Here is a 19,816-nt window from a genome sequence, read left to right as displayed (position 1 = left end):
TGCCCAGCCAAGGTGCTTTCTTGCTTGTGCGCTCCGGCAGAAGCATTTAACAGGTTTCCACTTCCTGTGCTTCTCGAGCCGTGCCTGACCTTTGGCCACCATCTCATGCTCCGGCAGCAGCGCTCAACCTACCAGCCGATGCTTCTCTCTTCTGCTTTGGCAGCTCACGAACAGCGACCACTCCCTTGATCTTGCTACTTAACTAAACACTTGTAGTGTTGCAATTTTTGTCTCAAGTGGGTAAAGTATAAATGCTGTACTGTTGATTAAACATTCTGGTACCCACACGGCAGCTCCAGCAGAAGTCTCCAAGTGATGAATGGTAACCATACAGTGATACAATACAGTAAGTGTTTTATAAATATATTTACATTCTACATTTATACTGTATTTACTATATTTATAAGGTTTTATGAATAAAGATTTAACTAAATACCTCTTTTTGTCTCAAATATGCAAAGTACAAATACTGTTTACATATTTTAAACATTCTGGTACCTACAGAAAAACTACATCCCCGCTACTTTGTGGTTTTTCACTTTTCGGGGGTGGTTCTGGTACCAATTCACTGCATAACTGTATAACAGTACTCCATATTTCTATTTTGCTAGGTGTATATTTTTATTGTTTGTACATGTATTGTTTTTCAGAAAATTGTCCTTATAAATGAGTCATTTATAATTATGTATGTGCATGTGCTGATGTAACGGGAATAAATATCTCGGGACAAGCCACAGCCTCCCCGACAGCATGTATGACAGTATGTAGTGTACCCAGCTGTGAGCGACGACAATGCCATGGCTCGGCCACGATGAACAACCGCCGGGGTGACTGCCATGGCCCGGCTACGATGAGCCACCGCCGTGGCCCGGTCTAGACCGTTGTCGTCACTCGCTGAAAGAAGGATTACGTCGTCCCCCAAGCTATTATTTTTTTTAATAGGTCTATACACACCTACCTGTCATTTGGAACCCATGAAGCTCTCGTCCTTTGCACTGTGCAATCAATTTTCCACAATGAAATAGGTCTTTTAGAAAAGTTTGAATAGTGAATCCATCCTCCCGAGTGTTCGAGCAATATCCAGCAATACAACGAGCCGGCATTTTGGCTAACACGCAGGGAAAAACAGCTACTTTTGCGCCGATAAAAGAGGTATAAACAAATGAAACCGTCAGTGTAGGCTTCTTGAAAAAACATCACTTCTTGCTTCTTCTCCAAAACAAATGCCTCGAGAGGATTTTCATGGCGGGAGATACAAAATCCATATACAACAACATCATGATCTCTGGTGAAAAAATGGATGGGTCCATTCTGGCTGCCTTTTTTTTCCATAAAAATATACTAAAAACATGATTTATGTGTCAGTAGCTCTTTAAATCAAATGAAATCAAAACATTTGATGTTATTATATGACTGTGCATACAACGAGATGAGTGGTTCTCCACGAGGTGCTTGAACCAGTAAAATAAAATAGAACATTAAATATGAGGTAAAGTAACTGATAAAAATATATATATATACAATCAGGGCACAGTTATTGTTAAAAGAACTTAAGGTAACATTGGTAAGATTATTACCTATTTGTACTCCCCTGTTGCTCAGAAGTAAAGCAAACAAGGAAATGGAGTTGCATAATTTTTGGTTACAGTACTCTTTGTTTAGTGGTCTACAGTTTGTGAATGGTGTTGATTGCTCTAGAGAAAAAGTGGTTTTTGAGTCTGCTTGTCCGTGTTTTGTGGGACCTGTAACGCCTGCCAGAGTGCAGAACCTTACACAGGTGGTGACCAGGATGGGAAGAGTCCTTAACGATGTTAGTAACTCTGCTGTTATAGCGAGAGCTGGCATTGTCTTCTTGGGCAGGGGTCGTGAACCTTTTTGCCTGAGAGTCCCAGAAATGCCAAATATTTTAAAATATAATTTCAAAAGAGCCACACTATATTTAAAAAAATAAATACGGGTGCGCATTGAAGGAAGACCAACACTCTTAGAGAACAATAAGTCTCTGAATTCTTTTAAATAACACTGTTACGCTGTTGCTAACCAATGATGACAGAAGTACTTCTTACCATGAATAAGAATTCTGGTGTGTCGTAGTCTAAGTTTAAGGTTCATGCACGCATTGAAACTTCCATCCATTAATCGTGAACATAATTCAATTTGATTTGCCATCATGATGGTACGATGGCGAACAGTTCTCGCCGACAAAGGCCTGTCTTTTATTCGTTTGATTATCTTGTCTTTATGCAAAGTTGTCAAAATGTTTATTGGCAAAATTGAGTACGAATGTTTTGGCATACTCCCATCTGTGAATTTAGACACACAGCAGAACAGTCTCTCCCCACAAAGGCTGTCCATTCTTGTTAAAACCTTCAATATATATATCTATATATATATATAGATATATATATCCTTCTGAGATTACCCCAATCACGGTGGTATCATCAGCAAACTTGATGACGGAGTTCTTAGGATGGGCTGGTATGCAGCCATTTGTGTAGGTGTAGGAAAGGACACGTTACACAACCTTGAGAGTACTCTGTGCCGAAGGTGATTGAGGAAGAGAGGTGTGGGCCAAGTCTGACAGACTGGATGGTTTGTAAGAAGGTTTTTAATCCAGCAGCAGATGGAAGGTGATAGTACAAGGAAGGAGGGTTTGTCAACCAAAAGACCTGGGATGATGGTCTTAAAGGCTGGGCTAAAGTCTACGAAGAGCATCCTCACATAGATCCTTTGGTGTCCCAGGTGGCTCAGTGCAGTGTGGAGAGCTATTGTGGTAGCATCATCGGTGGACCGGTTTCCTTTGTAGGCAAACTGGTAGGGGTCGACTGAGGGAGGAAGTGAACCCCTGATGTGACGTGCAACTCGCCTCTCAAAGTACTTCATGATCACAGGCATGAGTGCAACAGGCCTGTAATCATTCAGACTGTCAATGACTGGCTTTTTTGGGGATGGGATGATTGTTGCAGATTTCAGGCAAGAGGGAATGGTTGATTGTTGCAGGGAACTGTTGAAGATTTTTGTAAAAACACTGGTCCGCTGATCAGCACAGGCTTGCAGTACCTTCCCAGCCACTCCATTTTGGCCAGTAGCCTTCCTAGAGTTTACAATCATGAGTACACGTGTGACTTCATGTTCCTAAACCTCGCGTGTCATGTCTTAGTTGCCAGTTTATTGTGTGTGAGGTTTGCTTGAGTAAACGGGCTTCATGTTATTCTCATTACCATGTCCCAGTGATGCTGATCTAATTTTTTTATTTTTCCCTCCATCCATTTGACTTTGACACCCCTGCTTTAGATTAATGTTCATATTTGTTCTGCAAAGTTTTAAGATGGATACCCTTCCTGGCGCAGCTCTCTCCATTTATCCGGGCTTGGGAGTGCACTACAAATTGTACTGGCTTGTGCCTCCATTGGGCTGCATTTAAAATAGACTTCAGTTATTGAATATAAATGATTCTGATCCATGGGACGATAAAGGATTTTTATAATGTGCCTGCCTCACGCAAAAGGATTGAATCTCATCTTATTCCTTTCTATGTGGAGTTTGTTATCCCTGTGCTTTTTTTGGTTTTTTGTCTGTTACTCTCTAGCTTCCTTCAGCATCCCTGTGCATTTGTTATTCCATCCATCCATTTTCTGTCCCACTTACAGTATCCTCACCAATGTCATGGGTGACTTGCAGCCTATCCCGGCTGACTTCTAAACCTGAACTGGAAAAGATTCTAAATTGCCTTTTAGTGTGATTATTGTTGCTGATGTTTGTTTGTTTGTTTGTTTTTTGTGTGTGCACTTTCGTTGCATGAGGACACGAAATAAATTGAAAGGGGTTTCCCCCAATTGGAGACCTAATGCTTCAAATCGGAAGGTTGTAAATAGTAGCCATGGTGGTTAATAATTTTTCCACTGAGTGTGGAAAATAAACCATGAATGATCAAGCCCTGAGACTGGCTAGCGCCGGTTAAGCATCGGTGGCTGGTTGTATGGTCATGGCACAGATGAAACAGTAGGTCATTGGCAAATCCTGAAAAAAATTATCAAACCAAATTCCAATGGGAGTATCAATTGTGGGCAACTTCACATCTTGATCTTGAATATTCATCAGGCCACACATAGTTTTATCATATGGATTTTTGTTATTTTAAATTGTATTCGGAGCAGAAATCATTCAACATCCCTGCCATTATCTTACTCAACGCACGCAGGTCTTGTTATTAAACATAATTACTTAAACATACTTTTATTGCAACATATTATTCAGATCAGAACATTTACGAACATAAAGGGCTCTGCTTCTCTGCTTTAACAACTGTATTATAGAACAGCCTCTCGGTCTTGTGCATGACGATTAAATGAAAAAACATGGACCATTCAGTGGTCTAATTCAGGTTTGGTTGCATGTTAAAAAGAAATCACCTTTTGAAATGCATTAGGCAGTGGAATAATGATTACTGATTCATAAAGGACTAATCTTATCAATGCAGAATCATTATCAATAGAACCATTGCATTAGATTTTGGGATGATTCACTGATTAATTGATCATGAAGTATTATGTCACTCGTGTAGCATTTGTTTGATGTCTGCAGCATCAAGGTTATGTTGCTTAAATGAATCCATTTAAGCATCGTCTGTAAAAAATTTTGCGTAAATGATGATCGCAAATAGCCAGTGGCGAGGGTGTTTTTGCTGGATCATGACAGAATACATCATCAATACGAGTATTACAACCCCACAACCTGGGTACCTGGAGAATGGCAGTTTTGAGCTGCTGCCCTGATTGTCCGTAAGGTGTGTTCACATCTTACTCCTGAAAATGCTAATAAATGCAAAGTTGGTTTATGCATTTAAGCTTAACTTAGAGTCTAAGACTTCATTCGTACTACAATAACTATACAATTTAAAGTTCAATTGTGATGGACAATGTGTGATTATTATTTTTCTGGGTAAAAGTAAAAATCAGTTCACTGTTGAAAAGGCACTTTCATTATTTTAGGCTAGTAGAAACCTTCACTGTCCTCTTCATCAGATGGTCATATGTCTGAGGGAGTTGCAGGTTTCTCTTGTAGATGTTCATCCAAGAACTCAATATTACTCAAATTGTAATAGATTATGATCAACATGTATAATTAATTGCTGCTGTGTGTTTTAGGATGATAAAATATGTTCTTTTCATTAACATAGAGCAGTGGTGACTATCTGCAGCCCGTGGGGCAGCACAATATTTTGCTAGATGTCGGCGGGTCCCAAGCCTGGATAAATTGAGAGGGTTGCGGCAGGAAGGACATTCGGTGCAAAACTATGCCAAACATATATGATCATTCATCATATGAATTCTATAATGGTTAGATCATGGGACGGGCTTCCTACTCCCGCCCCCGGAAATGTTAATCTGCAAGGCATAGGTAGAAATTCAGCTCATGTAGGTCAAAGACAAAAAAAGGGGAGGAAATCGGCTTAGTCGGCAGAAGAAGAAGAGAAATGCACAGACGATACAGCTGTGTGTCAGGACTTTGAATGTTGGGACTATGACAGGAAAAGCTCAGGAGTTAGTTGACATGATGATTAGGAGAAAGGTTTATATATTGTGCATCCAAGAAAGCAAGTGGAAAGGGAGTAAGGCTAGAAGTCTAGGTGCAGAGTTAAAATTATTTGATCATGGAGTAGAAGGGAAGAGAAATGGAGTAGGGGGTTATTTTAAAGGAATAGCTGGGTAAGAATGTCTTGGAGGTGAAAAGAGTATCAGATCAAGTGATGAAGATGAAACTTGAAATTGTGGGTGTTATGTATAATGTGGCTAGCGGCTGTGCCCCACAGGTAGGATGTGACCGCAAGCTGGAAGAGAAATTCTGGAAGGAACTAGACGATGTCGTCCTGAGCATCCCAGACAGAGAGAGAGTTGTTATTGGTGCAGATTTTAATGGACATGTTGGCGAAGGAAACAGGGGTGATGAAGAAGTGATGGGTAAGTACGGCATTCAGTAAAAGAACTTTAAAAGGCAGATGCTGGCGGACTTCGCAAAAAGGATGGAATTTGCAGTGGTGAACAATTATTTTCAGAGGAGACAGGAACATAGAGTGACCTACAAAAGCGGAGGTAGAAGCATGCAGGTGGATCATATTTTGTGCAGATGATGTAATCTGAATGAGGTAACTGATTGTAAGGTAGTGGTGGGGGAGACTGTGGCTTGACAGCATAGGAGGGTGGTGTGGGGGATGACTCTGGTAGTGGGTAGGAAGATTAAGAAGACAAAGGTAGAGCAGAAAATCAGGTGGTGGAATTTAAGAAAGGAAGAATGTTGGGTGGCCTTTCGGAAAGAGGTGAGAGAAGCTCTAGATGGTCAGGAAGAGCTCCCAGAAGACTGGAATACCACTGCCAAGGTATTCAGAAAGGCAGCCAGGAGAGTACTTGGGGTGTCTTCTGGTAGGAAAGGGGAGAAGGAGACTTGGTGGTGGAACCCCAAAATACAGGAAGTCATCCAAGGAAAGAGATTAGCAAAGAAGTGGGACGTGGAGAGGACTGAGCAGAGGCCGAAGGAATACAATGAGATGCGCTGTAGGGCAAGGGTAGAGGTGGCGAAGGCTAAACAAGAGGCATATGACAACAAGTACTCCAAGAGGGAGAAAAGGTTGACCAGACAGAGGGATAGAGATGGGAAGGATCTGCAGCAAGTAAAGGTGATTAAGGATAGCGATGGAAATGTGTTAACTGGTGGAAGTAGTGTGCTCAGTAGATGGAAAGAGTACTTTGAGAAGTTAATGAATGAAGAAAATGGGAGAGAAGGCAGAGTAGAAGAGGCGAATGTGAATGACCGAGAAGAAGCAATGATTAGTATTGGAAAAGTTAAAAAAGGCACTGAAACAGAATGAAAAATGGAAAGATAGTTGGTCCCGATGACACACCAGGTTGGACACAAAAGAAGGAGAAAATGATCTCTACAGGTTGGCCAGACAGAGGGATAGAGATGGGAAGGATGTACAGCAGGTAAGGGTGATTAAGGATAGAGATGGAAATGTGTTGACTGGTGCCAGTAGTGTGCTAAATAGATGGAAAGAGAAGTTGATGAATGAAGAAAAAGACAGAGAAGGAAGAGTTGAAGAGGCAAGTGTGAAGGACCAGGAAGTGGCAATGATTACTAAGGTGGAAGTCAGAAAGGCACTACAAAGGATGAAAAATGGAAAGGCAGTTGGTCCTGATGACATACCGGTAGAGGTATGGAAGCAATTTGGTGAGGTGGCTGTGGAGTTTTTGACCAACTTATTCAATAGAATACTAAAGGGAGAGAAGATCCCAGAAGATTGGAGGAAAACTGTGCTAGTTCCCATTTTTAAGAACAACGGCAATGTTCAGAACTGTGGAAATTACAGAGGAATAAAATGATGAGCCACACAATGAAGTTATGGGAAAGAGTAGCCGAGGCTAAACTCAGGACGGAAGTAAGTACCTGTGGGCAACAGTATGGTTTCATGCATAGAAAGAATACCACAGATGCATTATTTGCCTTGAGGATGCTTGTGGAAAAGTACAGATAAGGTCAGATCGAGTTACATTGTATCTTTGTAGACCTCGAGAAAGCCTATGACAGAGTACCAAGAGAGAAACTGTGGCACAGCATGCGCAAGTCTGGTGTGGCAGAGAAATATGTTAGAAGAGTATAGGACACGTATGAGGGAAGCAGAATAGTGGTGAGATGTGCCGTAGGTGTGTCAGAAGAATTTAAGGTGGAGGTGGGACTGCATCAGGGTTCTGCGCTGAGCAGCTTCCTACTTGCAGTAGTAATGGATAGGCTGACAGACGAGGTTGGACTGGAATCCCTTTGGACCATGATGTTCGCAGATGATATTGTGAGCTGCAGTGAAAACAGGGAGGAGGCGGAGGAACAATGAGAAAGATGGAGGTACGCACTGGAAAGGAGAGGAATGAAGATTAGCCAAAGTAAAACAGTGTGATGAGAGTGGCAAGGAGGAAGAGTGAAGCTCCAGGGAGAAGAGATAGCGAGGGTGTACGACTTCAAATACTTGGGGTCTACAATAGTTGGTGAGTGTGGTATAGAAGTGACGAAACTGGTTCAAGCAGGATAGAACAGTTGGTGGAAGGTTTCTGATGTTGTATGTGACAGAAGAATATCCACTAGGATGAAGGGCAAAGTTTATAAAATATTGGTGAGGCCCATCATCATGTACCGATTAGAGATGGTGGCTCTGAAGAAACAACAGGAAGCGGAACTGGAGGTAGAAGAAATGAATATGGTGTGGTGTGAACAGGTTGGATAGGATTAGAAGAGAGCTTGTTAGAGGGACAGGAAAGTTGGATGTTGTGGAGACAAGGTTAGAGCTTGAGCAGACTTCAATGGTTTGGACATGTTCAGAGGTGAGAGCGTGAGTATATTGGTAGAAGCGTGCTGAGGATGGAGCTGCAAGGCAAAAGACCGAGAGGAAGACCAAAGAAAAGGTTGATGGATGTTGTGAGGGAGGACATGAGGACCATGGGAGAGGAAGATGCACAAGACGACATGCTGTGGCGATCCCTAATGGGACAAGCCGAAAGAAAAATAAGAAGACCAGAGAGCAGTGGTGGCACAGTGATTGGTAAAGCATGTCCACATCGGAGTTCAGAGATAGTGGGTTCAAACCCATACACCAGCTTCCCTTTGCTTAGTTGCCCTGGGACTGCATGGGTTTCCTCCAGGTACTCCGGTGTTCTACCACATTCCACACCATATGCACATGCACACATTGACCCTAAATGGTGCTCAAGCACCTTCCTTTTCACTCTGCATGAAAAAATTGCATTTTTCTTACTGGCTGTGAGTCATGTTTGTAGTTTTAACTAGGCTTTACACAATATGATTTGAGGTGCCAATTACAGATTGGGAATTGCGAATTACAGTCTCACAGGACCTGAAGTGGGAGACGAATATTAATGAATATTAACTCCATCCCCAAAAAAGCCCAGCAAAGGATGTACTTCATGCAACCTCTGAGGAAGCATGACCTGCCACCAGAGATGCTGAGAGTGTTCTCCACAGTGGTCATCGAATCAGTGCTGTGTACCACTACCACTGTCTGGTTTGGGGTTGCAACAAAAAAAGGACAAACACTGACTGAAACAAAGAAAACTACCGAACGGATTGTTGGCACCACCCTACACACCTGTAGGAATAATTGTGATCATAATTATCATACATTTGCTTCCAATAAGGAAATGCTTTGCTCTGCCCGAGATAACGTGACAGCCTCCTAGCAGGAGATAGCAAGAACAAAAACATCTAATCATCAGAACTGCTGCCTGTTAAAGAAATGATGACCACACATGTATTCAGCAATCTTCCACACATGCACACGCACATGAACAAACATGTACACCTTGTTTCAGACTGTTTTGCTTGTCGTCTCCTTTTTGTAACATCCATGTAAATAAGGGGCGTCTCAAAACTAAATATATAGAGGTGCCGAGGAGAGGATAATCAGAGAGTGCAGTGGTGAATTGTACGAGACAGTTCCTCTCATCTCTCATTGCGAGACTTGAACTGGTGTCTTTGCTTCCTTTTTTGTCCTGTTTAATGAATGTCTGATTGGTGAACCTAACATTTACTTGGTCCTTCGAGCCGGATCTCATGATACCTGAGGTTTCCAGGGGCCGAGTCAGCGTCCAGGCAAAGACCGTGGCCACGGCACTTGAGACCCTTTCTGGGACTTGGCCTCGACTTTGCGCCTGGAGGCTGAGGGTTGACGAGAAGCCGAAGGAAGTGAAGACATCTCTGGTGAGTAGGAAACTCCCACACTCATGAGTAATGAGTGAATGCGCGTCTGGGTGACTGTGGCAGAACCAAACCTTGAGAATACTAGTCACTATCGAGTAGACTAATTAGTCTATAAAACTGAGAAAAGGGCAAGGTGTGTCCTGGACGTGAGCTCCGTGAAACGTGTGCATGTGTAAAAGTGTGAGTGGAGGTTCGCTACCTAATTTGAACAGGAAATTGAGTGACAACTGTTTGAGGATGCAGGGGTAAGAATTCTTCGCCACTTGTGGTAGAAGCTTGAGAATTTCCTCAAACGGAACGTAATTGTCACCCTGTTCAGGGGGAAGTCAGTATAGTCACCCTAGGTGAACCACTGAGTCCAACAGGGGAAAAACAAAGAGCAAAATAGTTGATAAATAGCAAAATAGTTGAAACACAACATCTGAAAAAAAATAATGATGTGTAAGGACTAGAGGTTTGTAGAAATCAAATGTCCTACTAAAACAAAACATCTAAATTTGTGGATAACACAATATGACTTTGCTGTCAGCTCAACATATACACAAAAAATATATGTAGTTAACCTGCAGGATAAAATAAGAGAAACAACCCTGTGAAAACGGCCATAAAAGGTATCACATCTCATAAAGTTGATGGAACATTCTTCAGGGAACCCAAGACTTGAGAAAATCTTACCACTTAAATGGTGTGGAAGTACAATAAATTTGGATGACAGCAAAGTACTTTCTCACAGGAGCAGGGAGTTTGAGGGTTAATATCGCGCACCTCTGCTAGATTTAGAAAATAAACCCAAATTGTTCTGCCATTGGAAGAGCAAAATAAAATAACAATGAACCATTTGAAGAATATATAATTGCAATGACTTCATGTTTTAAAGCAAACAGAGGCATTCCTGAAGATCACACTCCCGAGAGCGTGTATCAAGGCCAATTAAAAAAAAATGCTCTTTATGCAAATTAAAATAATCCTACAAAACAATGGATTGAAAAGCATTGGGTTGACAAACCGACTGGGAGCCTGTAACATTACGTTAACCAAGCACTACACGCAGAAAGAGTGATACAAAATAAGAAAAAGAAAGTTGACACCTTTCTGACAGAGGAAGGGGAAATTTATGGAGCTTTATGGGAAACATTTAATAATTGTGGCTACAGATGAGGAAGAGAGCAGCCATCTCCCCATCAAAAATGTCACAACTAATGCTCCCAAAATGAAACGTTTTAATTTGCCCCCTACGTTTTTTGGGAAGAGATGGCTTGCTGAAACTAGGACTGGGCTTAATTCCCTCTCTGACAGGAAAAATCGAAGTAAAAAGAAAAAAAAGGAATTACTGGGAGGACAGTTAAATATCTTACAAAATAGGAATCCAGCGCTCTATTATTACACCTTAGATATTCCAAACAAACCTCTCACAAGAACAGGAGATTTCTTGCTGTAAACAGCTCAAGACGTGATTGAACAACCACAAAATGATGTAGGAAGTGACTCATTGCACGTGACTATGTAGTATAAGATACTGTAAACTTATAACCCACACCAAAAAAATCATGATTATCTGTACTTAGATGGTATATAAGCTATGGTGACAGGAACAAGACTGACTGACAAACTAAATGCACTACACAAGGAATGGACACCACCACACACAATGTAATGACAGTGATATTGTTGACCACGATGATGACGTTATGACTTCTCTTCCAGACCTGTTCTCTGATCCAGAATATTACAAGTAATTGGTGCTATATTTTCCTCGGAGTGTAAGGCAAAAGGGTGATCAATTAGATGATTTAAGGATTTGAGCAAATGTAGGATAAACAAGAGGTTAATGTAGAAATAATTATAAATAGTATTAAGTAACTGCTTCTGATTGCAATGAAGAAATACTTTGCTCTGCTCCAAATGAGTTACTGCTCTGCCTGCAATGAAGAAATGGCTTGCTATGCTCCAATTCAGTTACTGTTTCTACCTGCAATGAAGAAATGCTTTGCTCTGCTCTAACTCAGTTACTGTTTCTGCCTGCAATGAAGAAATGCTTTGCTCTGCTCCAATTCAGTGACTGTTTCTGCCTGCAATGAAGAAATGCTTTGCTCTGCTCCAATTCAGTTACTGTTTCTGCCTGCAAAAAGAAATGCTTTGCTCTGCTCCAATTCAGTTACTGTCTCTGCCTGCAATGAAGAATGCTTTGCTCTGCTCTAGAAAACGTGGTAGCAAATGTAGGATAAACAGGGGGGAAATGTAGGAATAATTGTGATCATAATTATCATACATTTGCTTCCAATAAAGAAATGCTTTGCTCTGCCCTAGATAACGTGACAGCCTCCTAGTAGGAGATAGCAAGAACAAAAACATCTAATCATCAGAACTGTTAGAACTGCTGCCTGTTAAAGAAATGATGACCACACATGTATTCAGCAATCTTCCACACATGCACACGCACATGAACAAACATGTACACCTTGTTTCAAACTGAGATTGTGGGTTCAAACCCGTACAACAGCTTTCCTTTGCTGGGTTGCCCTGGCACTGCATTAGTTTCCTCCAGATACTGTAGTGTCCTACCATATTCCACATCATATGCATATGCACACATTAACCCTAAATGGAGCTCAAGCACTTTCCTTTTCACCCTGCATGAAAAAAAACTTGCATTTTTTTAGCTTGACTCAATACCATCTGATTTTTTTTAAACTATTGTGAAGTCAGTGCTCCCTGATTTGCAGCAAATAATCAATTGCTCACTTCAGTCCTGCGAGTTTCCCAAAGATCTTAAAGTAGCTGCTGTTAACCCACTTCGAAAAACGGAGCACTGGACGATTCCATTTTAGCAAGCTATAGACCCATCTCAAATCTCCCGTTCAGAGCCAAGATTCTTGAGAAAGTTATTTTTAATCAACTTAGCAATTTATTGAATTTAAATGGACTTTTTGACAAATTTCAATCAGGTTTCTGGACTCATCACAGCACAATATCTGGTCTTATCAAAGTGTTAAATGATACAAGGGTGAATACTGACTTGGGAAAGGTATCAATTTTGGTCTTGTTGGATCTCAGCACGGCTTTTGCTACGGTAGATCACAAGATACTTATGTACAAGTTGGAAACATGGGTAGGACTATATGGAATGGTCCTTAAATGGTTTAGGTCCTACCTGGAGGAAAGGAGCTACTTTGTGACCATTGGAGGTGCTCGGTCTCAGCGAATGTCAATGACCTTTGTGACCATTGGAGGTTCTCGGTCTCAGCGAATGGCAATGACCTATGGGGTCCCTCAAGGGCCAGTTCTTGGACCTCTCCTGTTCAGCCAGTATATGCTACCCTTGGGTCAAATTCTTCAAATCTTTAATTTTGCAGATGACACATAGTTATATTGAGCAGTGTCTCCAGGTGGCTATAGTTCAATTGAGGTATTGTTCCACTGTCTTAATCAGATAAATAACTGGATGAGCCAAAATTTTCTTCAACTAAATCACAACAAAACTGAGATAATTGTTTTTGGCAATAAAGAAAAGAGAATTGCTGTGAGTAAAGACCTGGACTCTCTATCTTTAAAAACCAAAGACCAAGTCCCAAACCTTGGTGTTCTATTCCAGTGCCGGCGGTGACGACGACTCCTTGACCACCTCATGATGCTGTGCCAGCGGCAACAACGACTCCTTGGCCATCCCACGTTCCTGTGACTGTTACCGATACACAGCTGCCTCATGTTCCTGTGCCGGTGGCGATGATGACTTCACGGCCAATTCACATTCTTGTTCCGGTGGTGACACGACTTCATGGCCGGTTCACGTTAAAGTGCTGGCGGCAACCGCTCCATGGCCCCCTCTCATTCCAGTCTGTCATGAGCAAGGCCTGGCCACTGCCATGAGGGGTGTGCCAGGCCACTGCCCTTGGTGATGCCACCTCTGACACCTTTCACAGCTGTTTCACATTCGGCACTCTAATTGACTAGGCATTTAACTTGGAGTTTTGTCACTGGCATTTCCCAGTTCGTTGCATTGCATTTACTGCATATTGGATTCTCCACTACTGTGTTTAAGTTTAGTGTAGAGCTATCCTTGTCACAGCGAGTCTGTGCCTCATTAGTATGACCACATCTTGTCATGTTTCTTAGTTTGTCTCATAGTCATCTGACCTCATTTAATGTTTTTGGACCTTGCTTCTAGCCTCGCGTTTTTGTACCTCTGCCTGTTTTCGACTGGCTTTTTGGTAATCATCCTGTTTTTGGAATAAAGCCACTCTGAACTTCAAGCCGTTGCCTCAGAGTCCTGCATTTGTGTCTGCCCCCGTTTCTCTGGATCATGACAATGTGAAAGACTTTTGCAGTAAGAACACCAAAGTACTGTGTTTTACTGACGAAGCAGTGTCTAATTTCTCAAACAAAATCCTGGAGATTAGTGATTACCAAAAAACACAGGGTCCCTGGATGTTCTCAAGCAGCAATCAGAGTTGCTGAACTAAGATTTCGTTGATGTCCTTCCTAAAATTAATATAAATCTCGGAAGTCATTTTGTAACAACGTGAAAAAGTACAAATGCATTTTACATGTGAATAGCCTTATCCATTCCAAGGCCCCCATGCCCCCCCCCCCCCCACGCTGCCAAATACAAGCATTTTAAATGTAGATAATTTAGAGGCATGCTCACAACTTAATTCCACTAAAATTAAGAAATTCAACAAACTATTAATTTAAACAAACACTAATAATAACGTTCAATGTTTCGTGACGTACCAATCCAAGGATCTATGCTTTTGACGGCTTTTAATCATCTTGCGTAAATGTGCAAGGCAAATGTCATGAAAGTGATCGATAGCCCGACTAGTTAATACATTTTCTGGATGATTGTTTTGAATAAATTTGAAAATGTCATGGAATTTCATCAATACTTCTTTTATTCTGGCTGACAAAATAGTGTCTGCCACTTGGTCACATACTGGAGTTTTGTCATTGGCATTTGCCAGTTTGTTGCCTTCTGTTAGTGAGTTGCATTTACTGCCTGTGGGACTCTCCGGTTCTATGCCTAAATGAGAGGAACCTTTAGTCACAGTGATTCTTTGCCCCCTTTTTTTTTATTACGTCCTGTTAAGCTTGCGAGTTTGCTCCATAGTCATCGGACCTTGCTGTATGTCTTTTGGATCCTGCCTAGCCTAGCATTTTTGTGCCTCCGCTTTGTTTTGGACTGCTTTTTGGTATCAACCAGTTTCCTGAATAAAACCACATTGACCATTATGCCTCTGTCTGGAAGTCCTGCATTTGGGTCCGCCCCCGCACCGTTGGTCCGTGACGCCTACAATTCCAATGCAATATGGTGCAAGTTTTCTGCCTTGAGTTGTTGTTGTCACACCCAGCTGAGTCAATCCGTATGAATAGTACATAAAAGGGTTAGCATATAGCATGACTCATGACTTTAAACTATAACAACTCCTTGAATCTTGACAACCTTTGCTCAATCGTTATTGCACTGGATTATCGCTCCAATGGCCACCCTAAGTGCCTTAAATGCTAGAAGACTCTGCATCCTTGTACAACATTGAACAACTGGGAGTTATTATAAGGAAAAAAAGTTTACACATCCTTCTAGGCCAATCAGTGTTAATATTATATAAGAGAGACTATTGCAGGACTCTTTACTTTAAACTGCATACACTCTTTAAGCACGTTGATTTAACTGTAAATTTATGGCCTCACTTCTGAGGTCCAGGGTTCAATCCCTGCACCGCTTTTGTGGAGTTTGCATGTTCTCCCTGTGCCTGCGTGGGGTTTTCTCCTGGCACTCTGGTTCCATCACACTCCCCTGTCATGAAACGGGGCTCGAGGGTGGAACCAAATGCACGACTCCAGAGACAGCAGACAGTACAGAGGAAACCTTTATTCGGTCCAAGGTCTGAGATCAGGCAGACAGTCCAAACAATCAGAAGTAATAGTACGGCAGGCTTACGAGGGTGGTCAGTGGACAGGCGTGGGTCGGTGCACGGAGAGCAGAAGTCAGGCAAACAGGAGTGCGGGAACGAGGCATCAAGGACGACGATCTAGTGGAGGACAAGTCGTCCCCCAAGTCCTATATATACTGGGCGTCATCAACTGTAACATGGTGCAGGTGTGCTCTGACTAATTGGCTGGCCAAGCCCAGCCTGGGCAGGAAGCCAGGAGCATGACAGTACCCCCCCCCCCCCTCAACGGCCAGCTCTGGACGGCCCAGGAGCATCAGGGTGAGCCGCGTGAAAGTGCCTGATGATGGAGCGGCCCACGACAAAGCGGGAGGGGATCCAGGAGCGCTCCTCCGGGCTATATCCCTCCCAGTCCACCAGGTACTGGACCCCCCTTCCTCTGCGGTGGGAAGACAGCAACCGGCGCACAGTATACACCGGCCCACCGTCGACCATGCGGGGGGGGGGGGTGCTTGACCGGAGGAGCCAGCGACGAAGTGTGATTCGGGCGAAGTCTGCTGACGTGGAACGTAGGGTGCACCCTCATCGACCTGGGCAGTTTGAGCGAGACGGCGACCGGGTTAATGATCTTGGAAATCGGGAACGGGCCAACGAACCTGGTAGCAAGTTTGCGGGATTCCGTCCGTAGCGGGAGATCTTTGGTGGAGAGCCACACTCGCTGTCCCACTCTGAGCTCTGGTGCAGCCCTCCTCTTGCGGTCTGCTGCCGTCTTGTAGGCGCTGCTCATGCACAGCAGTGTCCTCCGAGCTGCTTCCCAGGTCCGTTTGCAGCGTCGCACCACGGCCAGGGTCGACGGAACTGTGGATTCTGTGACCAGTGGAGGAAACAGGGACGGAGGATACCCATGCACGACATGGAGTGGAGCCATACCTGTTGAAGCGGAGGGTAGAGAATTGTGGGCATACTCCACCCACTTGATGTGCTGGCTCCACGTGCTCTGGTCCCTGGATGCCAGACATCGAAGACCGGTCTCTAATTCCTGGTTAATCCTCTCAGTCTGGCCGTTAGACTCTGGGTGATGACCCGATGTACGACTTGCTGAAGCGCCGATGAGGTTGCAGAACTCCTTCCAGAAACGGGCGCTGAATTGCGGACCCCTGTCCGAAACGATGTCCTGGGGTAGGCCGTGGTAACGGACGACCTCGTCTAACACCAGATGGGCTGTCTGCTTGGCCGACGGGATCTTCGGAAGCGGCACGAAGTGGACCATCTTGGAGAAACGGTCCACTACGGACAGCACCACTGTGTTCCCTCGGGAAGTCGGCAGGCCGGTGACGAAGTCCAGCGCGATGTGTGACCACGGACGAAAGGGGGTGGACAGGGGTCGCAACTCACCAACAGGCCGTAGGCGGGAAGTTTTATTGGCCGTACACACCGGGCAGGCGTTGACGAACTCCCTTACGTCCTTGCTGAGGTTAGGCCACCAGAACCTTTGTTCGACCACTGTCTTTGCCATACCCGGGTGGCAGACCGTCTTGTTGGTATGGGCCCAGTTGATGATATCTACCCGCAGAGATGGAATGACGAAAAGGCGGCCCGACAGATAATCCGCGGGTGGCGGCGTCTCTCCCAGGGCCTCCTTCACCCGCGACTCGACGGCCCAGGTGAAGCCGGACACGAAGCACGCCCCTGGCAGGATAATAGCGGCTTCTGAATCTGTGCGCCCTCCCTCGTGGATCCGTGAGAGTGCGTCCGGCTTGCCGTTCTTGGAGCCTGGGCGGAAGGACACCGTAAAGCTGAAGCGGGTGAAAAACAGGGCCCACCTGGCCTGGCGGGCGTTCAACCTCTTCGCAGACTTCAGGTATTCAAGGTTCTTATGGTCCGTGAAGACAACGAATGGCACTTGCGAGCCCTCCAGCCAGTGCCGCCACTCCTCCAACGCGCTCTTGACCGCCAGCAGTTCCCGATCTCCCACGTCGTAGTTCTTCTCTCCCGGGGTTCGCTTCCTAGACAGGAACGCGCACAGGTGGATCCTTCCATCCCTGGGACTCCTCTGCGACAAGACTGCTCCGATCCCTGAATTAGATGCATCCACCTCCACCACAAACTGGTTATCTGGGTCCGGAACAATGAGAACGGGCGCAGCAGTGAAACTTGCCTTTAGCCTGCTGAAGTCCTCCTGGCAGGTCCCGGACCACGCGAGGGTGATGTGTGGCGAGGTGTGCGCATGCAGAGGAGCGGCCACGGAACTGAAGTTCCTTATGAACTTCCTATAGAAATAGGCAAATTCCAAAAACCTCTGTACGTCCCTCTTGTTGGCGGGGGTAGGCCACCGCAGCACCGCGTCGACCTTCCCGGGATCCATCCATATCTCTCCCTCAGCCAGGATGAAGCCCAGGAAGGAGACGGATGCCCGATGGAACTCACACTTGTCCATATTCACGTACAATTGGTGCTGCAGCAGACGCCGGAGCACTTCTCTGACTTGTCGAATGTGAGAGGTTAGGTCTGCCGAAAAGATGAGAATGTCATCCAGGTATACAAAGACAGATTTATTCAGAAACTCCCAAAGCACGTCGTTAATGAAGTTTTGAAAGACGGGCGGGCGTTTGTCAGTCCAAAAGGCATCACAAGATACTCATAGTGCCCTGTGGGGGTGTTGAACGCCATCTTCCACTCATCCCCTTCCCAAATCCGCACCAGATGGTAAGCGCTGCGCAAGTCGATCTTGGTGAACATCCGGGCTCCCTGAAAGAGTTCAAATGCTGTAGCGATCAGCGGCAAAGGGTACCTGCTCTTGACTGTGATGTCGTTCAGTCCTCGGTAGTCGACGCAGGGTTGCAGCGTGGAGTCCTTCTTCTTGACAAAAAAAAAACCCGCACCGGCTGGTGAGGATGAGGGGCGAATGAGTCCGACTGCCAGCGAGTCCTCGATGTAGTCCCTCATGGCTTGATGCTCTGGTCCAGTTAACGAGAACAGTTTCCCTCTGGGAGGAGAGGTGCCTGGCAGGAGTTCAATCGCGCAGTTGTATGACCGATGTGGCGGCAGAGACTTTGACTTAGATTCAGAGAAGACCTCCCGGAGGTCATGGTAGCAGGAGGGCACCGCGGTCAGCTCAGGGGCGGTACTAGGTTCTGTTAGGCGAACCGGCGCGACTTGAATACCCTTGTTTTCCTGGACAGCGAAACAGCGACTGAGACAGTCCTCTCCCCAAGTCTTGATCTGACCCGTGGCCCAATCTATGTGCGGATTATATTCTTTGAGCCACGGGCTGCCCAGGATGACGTCGCTACTACGTGCGTCGAAGACATGAAAGCTAATTCGCTCTGAGTGAGCGTCCGGAAAGCTCATACGTAGCGTCTGAGTGCGATGTGTAACGCGACAAAGGAACTTCCCGTTGGCGGCATAGGCGTGACGAAGCTGTTGCGTGGGGAAAGTTGCTGCCCCCAGCTCCTCGACCACGCGGGGATTTATCAGGTTTGCATCCGACCCGGAATCTATGAAAGCCGTCACAGTGCATGAACGGTGAAGAAGGGACCTCCCTGACCCAGCCACGGTATACCGCACACTCACCGGAGTAGATATGCTGATGTCGGAGTGCTCTGGTCGAATCAGGCAGCGGGCGATCAAGTGTCCCAAACGCCCGCAGTAAAAACAGCGACCCTACCGTCGCCGGCGCAGACGCTCCTCCACTGGCCCGTCGAGACCCTCCACCTGAATGGGTTCAGCAGTGGTCGACCGGGCGTCAGCCGGACTGGACCCCTCCCTCTCTCCCTCAGTCATCAGAGCTAGTTGATCCTCCATTACTAGTCGCTGGTCAACCTTGAGGGTCAACGCGATGAGTGCGTCCAGCGAGGGAGGAAGATCTACAGCGATGAGGAGACCCCGGATTTGGGGGGAAAGCCCCTGGAAAAAGGAGTCGTGCAGGGCGTCCTCGTTCCATCGACTCTCGGCGGCGCAGATTCGGAACTCAATGGTGTAGTCGGACACGTGGCGACGTCCTTGACGAATCGTCATGAGCGAGGACGCCGCCTCGCGTTCCGGAGCCGCGTACTGGAAAACCTGGGTGAGCGTGCAGACAAACCTCGTCTATGAACGGCAGATCTCCGAGTTACGACTCCACTAGGCAGTGGCCCACGCCTCCGCCCTCCCCGTCATGTGGGAGATGA

The sequence above is a fragment of the Syngnathoides biaculeatus genome, chromosome 11 (assembly GCF_019802595.1).
Source record: "Syngnathoides biaculeatus isolate LvHL_M chromosome 11, ASM1980259v1, whole genome shotgun sequence".
Lineage (NCBI taxonomy): Eukaryota > Metazoa > Chordata > Actinopteri > Syngnathiformes > Syngnathidae > Syngnathoides > Syngnathoides biaculeatus.
Note: the sequence above shows the minus strand (reverse complement) of the source record.